The following is a 15012-nucleotide window of genomic DNA, read 5'->3' on the forward strand; positions in this document are numbered from 1 at the left end:
CTCTAGGCAGACGTCACATGGAATTACAGCCTTGGTATGAAGCAAACAGAAATACAGAAAGAGACATACAACTGAAAGTGCTCAGAGTGTTTCTATAGTAACAAAAACCCAGGAAAAATAATTACGGGGAAATTAGTTATGAAACTATAGCACATTCGTTAAAATGTTTGTAAAACTGTTAATATGAACGAATATTACTGGAGACAATGTCAAAGAAAAGGGATATAGAATTTCACAGAGGCGCAGCAGAGATGTCAGTGGTTAAGAACACAGGCTGCTCCTCCAGAGGATTCAGGTTCAATTCCCACCGCCCATCTGGCAGCTCATGACTGTCTGTAACTCCAATTCTAGAAGCTCCAACATCCTCACATAGACATAAATGCAGGCAAAACACCAATGCACATGGAATAAAAAGAAATTTAAAAAAGAATATGTTATATGTAAGCTCTGACCCTACTTGTCGTGTGTGTGTGTGTGTGTGTGTGTGTGTGTGTGTGTGTGCTTTTTAAAACACTTTATGTATATGGGTGTTTTGTCTGCATGTATATCTGCTGCCCTCCTGCATGCCTGGCACTTTTGAACATCAGATGATGTTGGATGCCTGGACTGGCAGTCCAGAGAGTTGCGAATCAGCATGTAGGTGCTGGGAACCTAACCCAGGTCCTCTGTCAAAGTAGCCAGTGTTCTTAACCACCCAACCATTTTTTTTTTAGCTCTTTCTATAGTATATCAACATTTATAAAACAGATATGGAGAGTCTGTCTTAAAACAAAAACAAACAAAAAAATCCAGATACTGGCAGATATAACAGAGGTTCTCTTGGCAGACTTATGTTTTAGTATTTTTAAAATATTTTTATAATTTTATAATTTTCTCACATTTTCTTCAACGAGTTAGTCTTCTCAGTTTTTATAGATAATTTCAAGTGGTTAAACACACACACACACACACAGAGAGAGAGAGAGAGAGAGAGAGAGAGAGAGAGAGAGAGAGAGAGAGAGTGTTCTACCATAAGAAACTTAAATCCTGCCCACCCTTCCTGCCTTCTTCTGTGGGGATCACCATTACCTAGTCCTCCCATATCCCTCCACAGATGTGCTCTGGTTCTCTGTAGTTTATGACTTTCATAATGAAAACGAGCTATAGCCGAGAAAGGATCCCTCTGTAGGATACAAGAATCGCAGAGGCACGTATTCATGTTTGGGAGTGGGACTTGCTACATTTAGGATGACCCCAAACACGCCCAGATACAAAGATTCGTAAATACCAAAGCGTTGGCTACTCAAGGGACAGAAGGAGGCTGGAGACGGGAGCGCCTCTCTCCTGGTTTTGGTTTTCATTTCACTCTCTTCCATGTTCTCTCTGGGGACTGTGAGTTTGATTAGTAGTGACTCAGGAAGTCAAAGGTGATAGCCATAACACACGCAATGCACGCAGACACACACACAAACACACACACACAGACATATACACACAGACACACACACACATACACACAAAGACATACACACACAGACATATACACAGACACACACACACAAACAAACACACACAGACACACACAGACACACACACATACACACAGACACACACAGACACACACACAGACATACAAATACACAGATATACAGACACACACACAGACACACACACAGACATACAAATACACAGATATACAGACACACACAGACACAGACATACAGACACAGACACACACAGACACAGACACACAGACACACACACGCACACACATATACAACTACATAGAAACACACAGACACGTATAATAGACAAACACACACACAGACAGACAGACAGACACACACACACACACACACACACACACACAACCCTAAAGAGGTATGCAGTGTTACAGACTATCCACCTGTTCTTCTATGGATGAACTGTTTCCAGATTTTCACTTAGAAGCAATACCACAAAAAGCCTATCCTTGTTCACATTTTTTGTACAGTTGGGAAATAATTCTGAGCGGCTAATCCTGGGATTGGAATTTCCCGATGACCCTTTGTTAGTGGGGTCTCTCTTTATCTCCTAGTTCAGGGAGTCAGGTGGTTCTCGTGATATTAGTTATTTGCTAAATAGCCCTATATTACCCTTTGTCCTTAACGTGTTTCTAATCCAGCCAGGGAGAAAATGGTCAGATTGATTATATTTCATTTAGTCTATATTTATTTAAATGATAAATGAGTCCTGAACGGTGTTAGAGCAGTATGGCCTTTGGCAGTAATTTGCCCCAACACATTACTTATTAATTAATGCTGGAGAAGGGCCAGTCACATAAAGAAAAGGACTTAAGATCCTGGTGCAAATCACTGGCCTTTCACATCTGAGTAAGATACACGGGGCTTTACTGGATGATTAGCTGCAAGAAACACTAATGCATACAGAGTTTGGCATGCAGCAGGGGCGCTGCCAGTGGGAGATGGGAGCTGAGAGAGATGAGTTTTGCCACAAAATGAACAGCCTTTGCCTGACTAGAAACACAAGCTGTTTCAAAGGCTTTGCCTGTGCCGAGCTGGTACACACCTCCTTAGTCAGTCAGCAGTACTCACTGAAGGGCTCAAACACTCTGAGTGGAAGAGGAGGAGAGGAGGGGGAGGAGCAAGAGGAGGAGGACTCCGAGCCGTAGGTAATAAAGGATCGCTTCTGAGGGTAGTTCCAAAGAGCCACCTGCACCCCCTGTCTAGCCTGTCTCTACTGGTAAGGTCTCAGCACAGAACGGACTGACGGGATGACCTGGTGACACCTGAGGACGTCAGCAGAAGGGCTGAAATCAGTTGTCTCATCATATCCTTGGGTGTTTCCAACATCTGTTGTCCTTTGCAGCCACACAATTACATTCTGGTCCATGTTCATGGAAATTCATGTTGGCAGCTGCTACTGCTCACTCTGTATTATGGGATGCATGTGTTATTTCTTAAATCATCACAGGTCTGAGCAAGACCCTGACGTTATATCCTTCATTTTTATTTACTCACTTGCGTACTTATATGAGACAGGTCTGGCTATGTATCCTAGTTGGCCTGGAACGTATGATTCTTCTGCCTCTGCTTTTTGAGAGTTGGGATTGCAGGTATAAGCCACCATGCCTGGCATCCAATGTCCTTTATACGGAGGAGGAAACCGAGGGTCTGTAGGTCACCTGCACAGTCACACTGCAGGGAAGAGGCAGCAACCAGACACACACGAAGGACTTTTAGGTCAAAGTCTACTCTTAGCCACAACACCAAGTCTTCTAATACCTGAGCTTTAAAAGGTGGCACTGAAATACAGAGGCTGTTACAATTCAAAGATCTGCTAGTGAAAACCCCAGGGACGGACCCAGGAGGAAGCATCTCCATGGCCAGTGGTGAACAGACAGCCTGTGATTTAGAAAAAGACGCAGACAGCAAAGACTGCAGGCTGGAACTGTGGCAGGCCCGTGTTCCTGCGCTGCGGGATGAGAATCTCATCCTGGAATGAACCCATGACCAGGTCCAAGCTGGCTGTAACTATGATCAAGTCTGGTTCTGGGCATTGTTTGGTTTGTTTGTTTTCTTTCTTTCTTTTTTTTTTTTTTTTTTTTTTTTGGTTCTTTTTTTCGGAGCTGGGGACCGAACCCAGGGCCTTGCGCTTTCTAGGCAAGCGCTCTACCACTGAGCTAAATCCCCAATCCCAGTTTGTTTGTTTTCTAATGAAGCTTTGAGCACTGGCCGCTAGGCCACAGTCAGTACTTGGTCTTCCAAACCCTGACAGGGGTATTTGATAAGCCTTAAAAGAAGAGTGTTACATTGAACCTGCAAAAACTGCATCAAGAAAGCCAATGCCAATGGAAGCACAGCGAGGGGCGTGATCCACAGTGGTCATCATGACGTCACAACGCAGAGAAATGCAGAGTGAAGAGAGGTGTCAAGGGAAACACCAATTACATGTGAGCTTCACTCCAGACCATAATATCTTATGTATGTCATGCAAACACACTTTCGGTGTCCTTTATATATGCATACAGGGACATTTCCTATAATTAGCAATTCTCATGAAATGGGAGTTGATGTAGATACCGTTCAACCATTTCCAGAGATTTCTGTGTTACCCCACTGCCTCGCACTAGACCACAGCACAACCTCTCCCTCCCTTCCTAGCTGTATTTTGTTTTGCTTTTTTGAAACAAGGTCTTGCTATGTAGCCCAGGCTGGCCTTGAATTCACAACCTTCCTGCCTCAGCCTCCTGAGTCAAGTGTGAGTCACCTCAAAACCAGTTTCTTTGATAAATCAAAAGGCACTTCAGGATCTTGCCAAGTCTTGAGGTCATCGTTATAAGTAACAACTGTTACTGTGAACCGTGAAACAACTCTCTCTAACCTTTTGGAATGATTCATAGTGAGGAGCTGTTCCCTACACATGGCTAATCCTGCTCCGTGGCCTTCCTTTATGGGCTTACACAGGTGGGGACTGGCTTCAGGCCCTAGATAAGGGAAAGCCAGGCTGTGTCCCAGTGAGGGAGGAGGCTTTAAGGTCATTGTAGTCACTGGTGACTGGTTCTGAAATTGAGGAACTAATTTGAGGAACTTCAGAATAACAAGAAACCCAAACAACTTGGCTTTCTGCAGAAGACTTCCAAGGTAGGGGGATGGGAGTGGTGGGGGAAGGAGATGCAGCATGGTCCATTCTCTGGAGCCATGGCCATGACCTACTTTTAGAAGCTGTGCCCTACATATTCTCTGACAAACTCTCCCAAGTGATCAGCTGAAGACACAGTGGCAGGGGTGCATCTGATATGTCTGTTTACACTAAAGGCAATAATTTTGCTCTCTCCTGAGGTGAAAAATATGAAAGGTATGTTCTGGAGAGAACCTCAGACTGATTCCTTCGTGAAGGGAGGGAAACAGGAAAAAGCCTATGGCCCCGCTTACTGTCTTACCAACAGGCAAGAGTCTAGACTTGCACCTTGAACTTTCATTGGATGACAAACACCTACTCTACCCAGTGGGTACCATTTCCCAAGTGCTGGACTAGTCGATGGTAACCAAACCAAACAAGAGCTTTTCCTGTTCCCAACCCTGAAAGGCCACCCTGGAATACTGCCCCTAGTTGTCAAAGGGCTGTCATGGGTCAGGACTTGAACCATCTGCACACGCTTCAGGTCTGCATGGCACCAAGCACTGTGCACTTCCGACCTGACTGTGTTAGAGCGCCTGTGTGCTGATGATGCTGAAGACTCCAGAGTGCTAGCAAGCGCTTATTCCAAACTGACAAGCAGAACAAGGCTCTTAGAGGAAAGAGATGCTCAAGTCATCCCAACTTAGACATGGCAGGCTAGGAGTGAGGGTGGGGGCTCCTCCTGTGGAAAAAGCTCTCTCTGTGACAGCATTACCTCAAGCCAGAGCATGTCTCCTTGTGCACCCGCTTTCCCTCCAGGGTGAGTTCTTTAACAGAAGTGCCCATGTTTCATTTGATTTGATTTTTTAGTGCATGCTCAATGGTATAAGAGCCAATGAAAGCATCACCAGACGAAAACGCAGTAAAATGCATAGGCTATGTCTAATGTCATGGCTTACTGAACATTATAGATGAACAACATAGCACTCTGTAGTACCAGCTATATTCCCTCATGATAGTGAGGCTTCATGAAAGAGAGCTATGGCCCTTAGCCACTGCCCAGATGAACCCCATGGTCTCCTACCTCGGGAAGAGCTCAGATAAAAATCTGAAGAATTTTCTAGTAGACTGTCTATTGCTTCAGCACCGTAAGGTCAGGAACCATAAGTTGGACCGTCACCAGTGGGGCGTGTATGTGTTCTACCTACCAGAGCTTGGCAGTTCACACGCTTTACCAGCATTCCTTGAGTGAACGAATGACTGAATGGCCAAGTGTGGTAGTACATGCCCGTCATCCCAGCATTCAAGAGGCAGAGTCAGGGGGATCACTGTAAGTTCGAGGGCAGCCTGAATCACACGATCATCACAGTTATAGGTTAGCCGGAGCTGCACAGCGAGGCCTCGTCTAAACAAATAAAACCAAAAAGGGCCAGCAAGATGGTCCAGCAGGCACAGGCACTTGCCTGGGTCTGAGACTAGAATCCAGGTAAAGGGGAAAAGACACAAAGGTGTCCTCCAACCTCCAAGTGTGAAGGTGGCACACATCCTCCCACCCCTAACACAAACACACACACACACACACACACACACACACACACACACACACACACACAAATAAAATGACTATAGACCATAGACCGTGGGAGCTTGTCAGGATTGGTATCTGTGTGCTCATACTGCCTGGTCACTTGGCAAGCTCACGGGAAGGGGACCACACCAGTGACTATCTTCCTGCCTGCATCCAGTAAGAAAGTCTGGAAACAGATGCTGAAACCATCATCAGCATCATTCCTAAATACTGACCTGGTGACCCCCTTATTTCTACCTGAGCGAGAAGATGAGCCTCTGCCTCTCTGATCCACACAATATTCACCAGGACTGTCTGATGGAAAAGGTGGACATATAGGGTCTTTTACATTTCTGTCTATAAGGCCACCCTGGGTTCAAGGAGCTGTTCACCCCCTTAACTCCCCTAGGCAGTACACTCTGGGTCTTATCTTAACTGGCAATCACATCCTCATTTGTGGCCGGCTGAACACTTTTCTTCCTCACCTCCCAGCCTCTCCTCATACAGTAATTCTGGTCAGTAAAGAAAAAAGCCAGGGTCACCAGAAGGATCAGCTGTACCCACTCTTTGCATGTACAGGGACCACTATCCAGATATGACATCATGCTTTGCCCTCAAAGGCCTCTCCTGGAGAGGAGCCAAGACAGTCTGGCTGGGATCACACTGGCTATTCGGGCTCTGCTGGACACCTGTAAGCCATGGGCAACACGCCATGTCTTCAGAGAGGAAAGATGCAAATGCTTCTGGCTGCCCAGTGGATTTGGAACCTCAAAAATCAATTATTGACAATCACTCAAGGCCCACACTAGGTGAGATACTGCTTGGGAGCAGAAGAAAGTGCCTTTAAGGAGGAGACAACCTTTGAGACTTCCGGGTAGCCCTACCTAGACTGTATTTTCTTATCAACCTTGGCCTCCTTTCAACCACATCAACCTTATGGTAGAGAAGAGAGTCAAATAAACAGCTTTCTGTTGACATTTTCTTAGACACAGGGCAGAAGCCACACAGGTTCCACCCTTCCCAGGCCCTGTAGAGTTTGCAGGGAGCCTGAGAGTGATGGGTTTAGTGTGGGGAAACAGACAGGGGAGCTGTTTGATAGGGTAAAAGTCCTCTGCTGGGGGCAGCTCCTGGGTCTGGTGTCAACGTGATGCAGTACAGAGCTCAGGCTTGGTTAGCCCATTGCTGGAGGGTCTTATTCAATCTTTTGCAGAGAAAGGTACAGATACTAATTAACGAATGCTTGCCTCCCATCCGTCACCACACCCCCAAGTGCATCCTCGAGTGTGTGTGTGTGTGTGTGTGTGTGTGTGTGTGTGTACACGTACACCAGACAGTGACTGTCAGGTGTTTTCCTCAGTGGCTTTCCTGTCTGTCTGTCTATCCACTCACTTACTCATTAAAACTGGAGCTCCCTGAAGGCTGATTGGCTGGCTAGCAAACTCCCAGGAGCCCCCAGGATCCTTACTCTCTGGCTCTAGCACTGGGGTCACAGGAACACAATGCTGCACCTAGCGTTTGATGTGGGTTCTGAACTCAGGTCTTCGGCTTGCAGAACAGGCACTGTGGCCACTGTACCATCTCCCCAGGGCCCCTCCCTCCCTTTCTTTTCTGTTTCTTTAAGACAGGGTCTCGGGGTTGGGGATTTAGCTCAAGGCCCTGGGTTCGGTCCCCAGCTGGGGGGGGGGGGGAAGACAGGGTCTCACTAGGTAGCCCTGGCTGTCCTGAAACTCTATGTATACCAGGCTGGCCTTGAACTCACAGAGATCCACCTGCCTCCTTGTGCTACCATGCCTGCCTATTATATATATATATATATTTTTTCTTTTTTTCGGAGCTGGGGACTGAACCCAGGGCCTTGCGCTTGCTAGGCAAGCACTCTACCACTGAGCTAAATCCCCAACCCTCCTATTTTATATTTCTAACAACTTGTTCTTGATAGAATAGTTAAGGCCTAAGGCATTTATTTATTTATTTATTTATTTATTTATTTATTTATTTATTTTTAGCTATGCTAGTCCAAAGCAAGTTGAAGGGATGGCTAGTTACCTCAGCTTACTGGGATGTGGGTACTGGGGAGGACTCTGTGTTAGGGAATCAGAACACTTGCAAGGGATTATCAGTTCTACTGAGTCGATGAACAGTCAGGTGCACCTTGTGGATGGCCCTGGACACGCAGACCAGCATGAAGTACACCAGTCAAGGACACATTGTGAAAGGCCCTCTTTCTGTGGACACTGCTTATGGACAGTTCTCAGGAATGAGAATCAGCAGAAGCTTTGACCACTGGAATATGGGAGGGAAGGACGGCTCAGGCCTTCCCTCTGATGCTTCTTTCTGGGTTCAGATGCTGACCCTGGTGAGTGGAGACAACTGAGTAATGAGTTTGCAGTCCCTCAAGCTCCCTGAAACCCAGGGAGCAATAGGCTTTCCTTCCCAACCCCTGGAGCTCTTGTGAGCCTTCAATTCAGGTGGCGAGAAGGAAGGCAAGGGTGAAAAGGGTTCTCCAAATCTCTCATCTCCAAGCACAGTTTTTATCTCTAACTCTGCCAAGGGATTTCCCAGTTCCCCAGGGCCAAAGCCTCACTCCTGTCACTCTGCTGATTGTCACTGGAAGTGAGCCATTTTCCACCCTCAAGGTGGCTGGACTCAGGACTGGTGACACTGCTGACCTGGGCTCCGTGCCCTGCCCACATGACCCACCAGAGGATGGGTCTGTCAGTCAGCAAGCTCCAGGAGCCTCCCATGAGCTTCCTGCTCCCTAATCCTAGCCCTTGGGCTGGAATGAGGGTGATCTTTAGCAGAAGGCTTTTCAACATGGTCTGCTCAGGACTTCCTCTGCAACTGGGCTGGGGAACAAATGGCCTGTTACCTACACCCCTGCACGAGTGACTCACCTTCCAGAGAAAGTACTCCCCTCACCTAAACAAAGCTGCTTGAAAAATGACTAAGGCACCTATCAAATACAGGCAGCCTGTGGGCCAGCCAGTGACTGAGCAGGGTCCAGACACCCTGCTCTGCCTTCACCTCCAGCCTGGAAGGCGAGTGCCACCCTGGGCCTGCTGCTTTCATTTTCATCTGAGCAAGCTCCTCACGAGGCTTGACATCCGGTGATTTATTTTTTCTAAAAACTAGGTTCGCTTCAGAAATGACTCTTCGCCTATCAAGACAGCTTCCCCAAGAGAAAACAAACGCTGTTTAGAAAGAATGTCAGCGTGATGGGAGCCAGTATTTTTGCTTTGTATTAAGAGGGAGAAAGGAATTTAATACTCTCCCCAACCCCCACCCCCGATCCATGATAACTGAAGCAGAATCTGCAAGGGCCTGACTGTAGAGCCAGGGCTCTCAGACCTGGTCAGAGAGATAAGACAGTTTTAATGGAAAAATGGAGAAGTGGGGTGCCATGGGCTGATGGAAAGCTATACTCCCCCCAAAGAACCAAATGTTGTCTCCTTGTCCCCCAGTGGCTTATATCCTATAAACAAACTTTTCTCGACCAGGTCAATGCTGGGACCCACTTAACCACATGGAGGACATGAGGGACCTCCCAGGCAGGTGCAGGTCTGTTTGGATCAGAGTCCCGGGAGGCCCTGCACAGGTAACCTCTTATTTAGGACTGCAAACTCCTAGGTCTTTCTAGGCTTATCTGAAGTATTGCGAGGGCAGGATGTAGAACAAGCCTGAGGGAACCGGGGGCTAAGGAGATGGCTCACTGAGTAAATATGTTCACAGCCCAGCCCAAAGACCTGAGTTTGCTCTCTAGAACCCACACACTGGAAAGAAAGAAGTGACTCTTGCAAACTGTCCTCCGACCTTCACATGGGTGCTATGATACACACATGTGCACACACAATGAATACATATAATACCTTTAAAAAAAAAAAAGGCTGGGAAAACATTACAGCCAAATGCCCCAGGCAAGGAAGCAGACCTTGGAGGGCCTGCTTAAGAAATGACTGACCTGTCAGGCACTTCGACTTTTCTTGACATTATCTTACCAAAGACAGATCTAGTCACAATGTAGTAACCGCCTGCTGCTGCCCTAACAACCACGACAATGATGGCGGTCACTGTGCTCAGCTCAGCACACGGATCCTCTCCTTTCTTCTACTTGAAAGGGCCCCAGGAAATGTTTCTGACTCCACTGGAAGAAGAGGCACTCTGGGCTCCCTGAAGCAATTTGCTTGAGAGCACACAGACAGTCCCAGGCAGACAGGCCCTGACCCAGGTCTGTCTGACAACATAAACCACCACAGTGGATGTGGTGGCCCTGTGGACAGGCTCTCTCACTGGACAGAGCACTTGATCCTTCTCTCTTAGTTTCCACACCTGGAAAAAGATCATAGCCACACTTGTTCAGAGAGTAGGCTTTTACTAAGGACTAGAACCAGCAATCGCTACATAGAGATATCGATGAAGAATCGTTTTGATAAGGGGATACTCAAAACTGCTTCTCAGGACTAACTGGATTCAAAATGGATTTTTGGGGGGGAATGTAGGCTTGTGATTCTTGAGCAAGTGAGTATTATAAACCAAGGATATATATGTAAAGAAAAGTCACTTTAGATTCTGGGCATAACTCCAAATTCCTAAGATTTACTGTCTGTCTTATTTAATCCTCATTTTAAAGAGCTTAGCCTCTCTTTACTGTAAGAAAACAGAAAGGTTATCTACAAAAACCATTACCCGGTGTACACAATTCCAAAGGATTTCTACCAGGGAGCTCAAGATGAAAGAATGAAACAGCAGGAAGGGAAGGAGGGGGGGTCTCAATTTAAGCACGAATACAAGAACACACAGGCTTCTGAGGAAAGCTCCCTTTGCCCTGTCCCTCGGGCTGTGAGAGAAGCTCGGAACTCAGGCCCTACCTCAGCACCCTGCTCAGAGCTGCTGAAACGCGCTCCTAGACTGCCTGCCTTCCACCTGCCTTCCTGTTCTGCCCCACAGCCATCAACCTTGCAGTCGGCCTTACCAAGTGAACAGAGTGTTCGCACTCGAACAGCTCACCCTACCCGTGAAGACACTCAACCCATTCCTTTCCCTTATTCGGGATCCTGCTGTGCAGGGAGGGCTGACTTATCCACTCTCCGAACCACCCCTCTTCCCACCCGCTTCATGCTGGTGCCATCAGAAGTGCCCAGGGTGCTCAGAAGCCTCCGGTTTAACTGAAAGACTAAAATGGGGCAAACAGGAAGCATCAGACACAACTGCGGTAGTGACTTATTAATCACGAAAGCAGAATTTTAGTTGCATTTTAACCTTTTGCCAGGAAAAAAAAAAGCATCTAGTTGATGGGTGCTATCGGTGGAACCGTCAGCCCGCGTGTGCTGCGAGCTGACCTTTTACTGGGTCTGAATTTGGTTTTCAGTTTTCTTTTTTCTCCTAAGGGGGGAAAAATCTGTCAAGCGAATCAGGATTAGCCTGTGAGGTCTTCCCAGGGGAGTAGCACCTGTAAGAAGCCCATGTGCTGTCCATTGAGACAAGGGGAAAAAAAGAAACAAAAAAACAAAGTGACAAAGTGACTTCACAGGCAAGTGATACTACAAAACTCTTAAAGAGAGGGGAAAATGGCTCTAAAGGAACGAGCCTAGATTTAAGCTTTTATCTATTTCACATCCGTCCAGTCTCCTACCAGACCCTAGCTAAGGAGGAACCCTTTAACTCACCAAAAATCTCACAACGGTTGTCTAGGTCTGGACAACCAATCAGGGTGAGCCCTGTCCTCTCAACCCCAAGCAGATCACAAAGGAATCAGTGTTCATCGGGAGAATCAAAATGAGGAACCACACTTTATCTGCCAAGGGTGAATGGCAAACCAGGCATTTTTGTTTGATAGGCGAAGGTTCATTGGCAGGGTCTCTGTCTGTGGTGCCACTCCCACAAACTCTAACAGACACCAGAGACAAAACAACAACAACGACAACGACAACAATGACAAACCCAAAAAACAAAATCCCTTCAGAACTGCTCTATCCACCCAGAAACAATCAGAAAATGACCTGAAGCCTGATCGCACAGTACTGTTTGACTTCACAAACTGCTGGTATGTATTTCTGGGTATGTAAGCTGGGTACTTACTTCTAAAATTAAAGTCAGACATATTAACTATTTTTACGAGCTGTTCTGAGAAATTTATCACACTCTTCCAAATAAATCAGGATGTCCTCTTCCTTCTCTTTCTTTCTTTCTCTCTTTCTTTCTTTCTTTCTTTCTTTCTTTCCTTCTTTCTTTCTTTCTGGTGTTCTGAGACAGGACCTTGCTCTGAAGCCCTGGTAGGCTTCTAAGTCACAGCAAATCCTCCTTGTCCTAGCCTCCCAGTGATGGATACAGGTGTGTGTCACCATGCCTAGTTTTCAAAATGTCTTAAAGGCATTTGAAAAACTCAGAAAGCTGGCATCCACCCAAAGGAATTGCCTTTGACATCACTTTAAATACAAGAGGAAATCCACATGCACTTCATAAGCAAGTCAAGAGTCTTCAAAGCATCCTCTTACATTAACAGCAAGAAGATCAGCCCAAACCTTCCCCCCCTCTTTTCTCTAGCATAGTTACATTATACTGTTCTGATTCAGGGATCTGAAGAACTCCCTCTCACTCCTGGCTCTGAGGCCACAGACAAGGTATGTCATCCCCTCACCTGATTCAGGTATTTCACTTACCAACGGGACAACAGTCTATGCATCTCACCACACCTACCACTAAGTGGGAAACTCATTAAGCAAAAACAGGTAAAACTAAAGTCAGGATACAGTCCTCTAATCTTTCTGAAAGACTGTGTTTCTAGATCTGTGCCAGTGTTCCAAAGTCCACTGGTCATGGTGCCACCCCTCATTCATTTCATTTTTTTTTTTTAGCGTCCCTAATCCAGCCATGATTGTTCATTGTCTCCAATTAACAACAACAACAACGACAAATTGTCACTAAGACACTACTGATACTTGAAACTTTTCTCCACTCATCCTCTTGACAACCCGTGCCCACCCCTATCCATCCTTTAGGGCTGACAGCCATCTTTTAATCTCAAAAGATGGGGTGGGGGGGGACCTTTTCTGAAGTTAACACGATGAGGCTCCAAAGCAGGTGGGAATCTCTGCCTCGAACAAATGTTTCTTTTTACTTAGTGACAGGTGGCTGAAAGTTGCCAGAGCCGCGATGAGCTTCCAAGATAGGACTAGTACATATAAACAGACCCCAAAAGTCCCGAATAGAACACAGAATTACACAAAATGGTAAGGACCATCGAGGAGAGAGGATATCATCAGCGACTAGCACTGCACTGCTGAGTGCCCAGAGCAGTGTTCCTCTCAGAACAAGTGATCCCAAGCAGTTCACTGGGAAAGGCTGCGCATATCATTTCCTAGGACAGTGGAGCGATCACCTTCTCTTGGGGGGCACCCAGGAGCCGGGTCTGGCAGTAGGGCGGCTGAACTTGATGGCACGGACGTTGGGGAAAGGGAAACAGACAGTACCCGCGCGCGTTCCGGGCAAGCGTGTGACCCATGGGTGCGCGGCCTGGAGGTTCCAGGCGAGCAAGGCGTTTCGAGCGTGGCGTTGATGGCGCTGAGCGTGCGAGCGTGTTAGACCGCAGACACCCGGCCACCCATCCCAGCCATCCCTCGTGGACAGCCAGGTTGCAACCCGGCCCCGGCCTGGGAGGCGCCCCTTCCCTGCCCGCTCCCTCAGCGCCCCGCTTTAGGTCTCGGGGTTCTGCCCAGTCACCTACCGGCGGAGCGCCGTTCTCCTCAAACAAGCGAGTGTGGCGCTTCGCTGGCCAGCGATCGCTCGGGGCCTCAGCTGCCCCTCCCCGACCACGCCCCCACATCTAGCTCCGCCCCGGGTCACGCCTCCCCCCGTGGCTGCGACTTTGCTAGCTTCCCGCCTCCTTTCTTTGGCCCCAACGCGACCCTTGATCCCACCCATTCCTACAGGTTAGCCAATAAGACATCTTGTTTCGGCCGGCTTGCCGTCCACTGCTCAGCAGCGATTGGCTAGCGAGGCCTCCCCCAAATGGGCACTGTTTCCGGCCAGGGCATCTAGAGCCGACGGCTGGGTGGATGGGCGGGCGGTAGGCGAAGGAGGCCAGGGTGTTGGTTGAATCACGCATGCGCTCTCCACTTGGGGCAAATCTTTTACGGGTTGCATTCTTTTTGAGGTTACGGGAAGGAAGGGCGACTCTACGCATGCGTGGGCATTCCCAGCTTCGGCTTTGGTTACCTTGGAGACGGCGGGGCGCTCTGTCTCCAAAGTCTTGGGTTTCTCTCCATTCTGCTTGAGGGCGTGGTTGCTTGGTGGAGGACTGGTGGGTCTAGAAACACTTTTTTGGAGCACTTAGTGTGAACCCGGTGCTGTAAAGTGTGTGAAGATGAGTTTGCTTTGCCTGCCCTCGAGAAGTGTGGGGAACCAAAGGCCTACGTAACACAGGCCGGGTGTTGAAATGCCGCTCTAAGGGAGCATGCAGATTTTGTGATATAGTCTCCGTTCACCCCCTGGAGAGGCTTCGTGGTGTGTGTGCTGAGCACAGGGTCCATCCTAAACTACAGAGCCAGGGAGATCTGGACTTTGAAAGCATGGTGTCTACAGTGCTCTTTTTAATGGGGGTGGGAAGGAGTGTAGGGAATGTATGGACTCTTTTTTTCCTTTTCTAACTTTGCTAATAGACCTCCTATTGTACCACCAGCTTCTATCTACTGGCAATAAGAAATTACAAGTGCGTAATTTTGAATGTTTCCAGAATGAAAGATGTGCTGCTGCGACCTTAGGGACTCTGCTAGGAGTCCTATCTGCAGATGCAGGGACTGGCTGTACAATGGGAGTGGAAGCCATATTCTTGTCTGGTCAGATCCAGGAAC

General features: G+C 47.6%; 1 protein-coding gene across 2 annotated transcripts in view; it reads right to left on the reverse strand.

Moving 5' to 3' along the window:
* Map3k14 (mitogen-activated protein kinase kinase kinase 14) overlaps positions 1–13952 on the reverse strand; it is a 50221-nt gene extending 36269 nt beyond the window's left edge. The window contains 1 exon segment of one of the 2 annotated variants that reach the window (NM_001108301.1): positions 13887–13952. The gene's annotated coding sequence lies outside the window, so the exon portion shown is untranslated. 2 annotated transcript variants of the gene reach the window in all.
* Positions 13953–15012: the final 1060 nt, after the last annotated feature.

The sequence above is a fragment of the Rattus norvegicus genome, chromosome 10, assembly GCF_021556685.1.
Source record: "Rattus norvegicus strain SHRSP/BbbUtx chromosome 10, alternate assembly SHRSP_T2T, whole genome shotgun sequence".
In the NCBI taxonomy this organism is placed as follows: domain Eukaryota; kingdom Metazoa; phylum Chordata; class Mammalia; order Rodentia; family Muridae; genus Rattus; species Rattus norvegicus.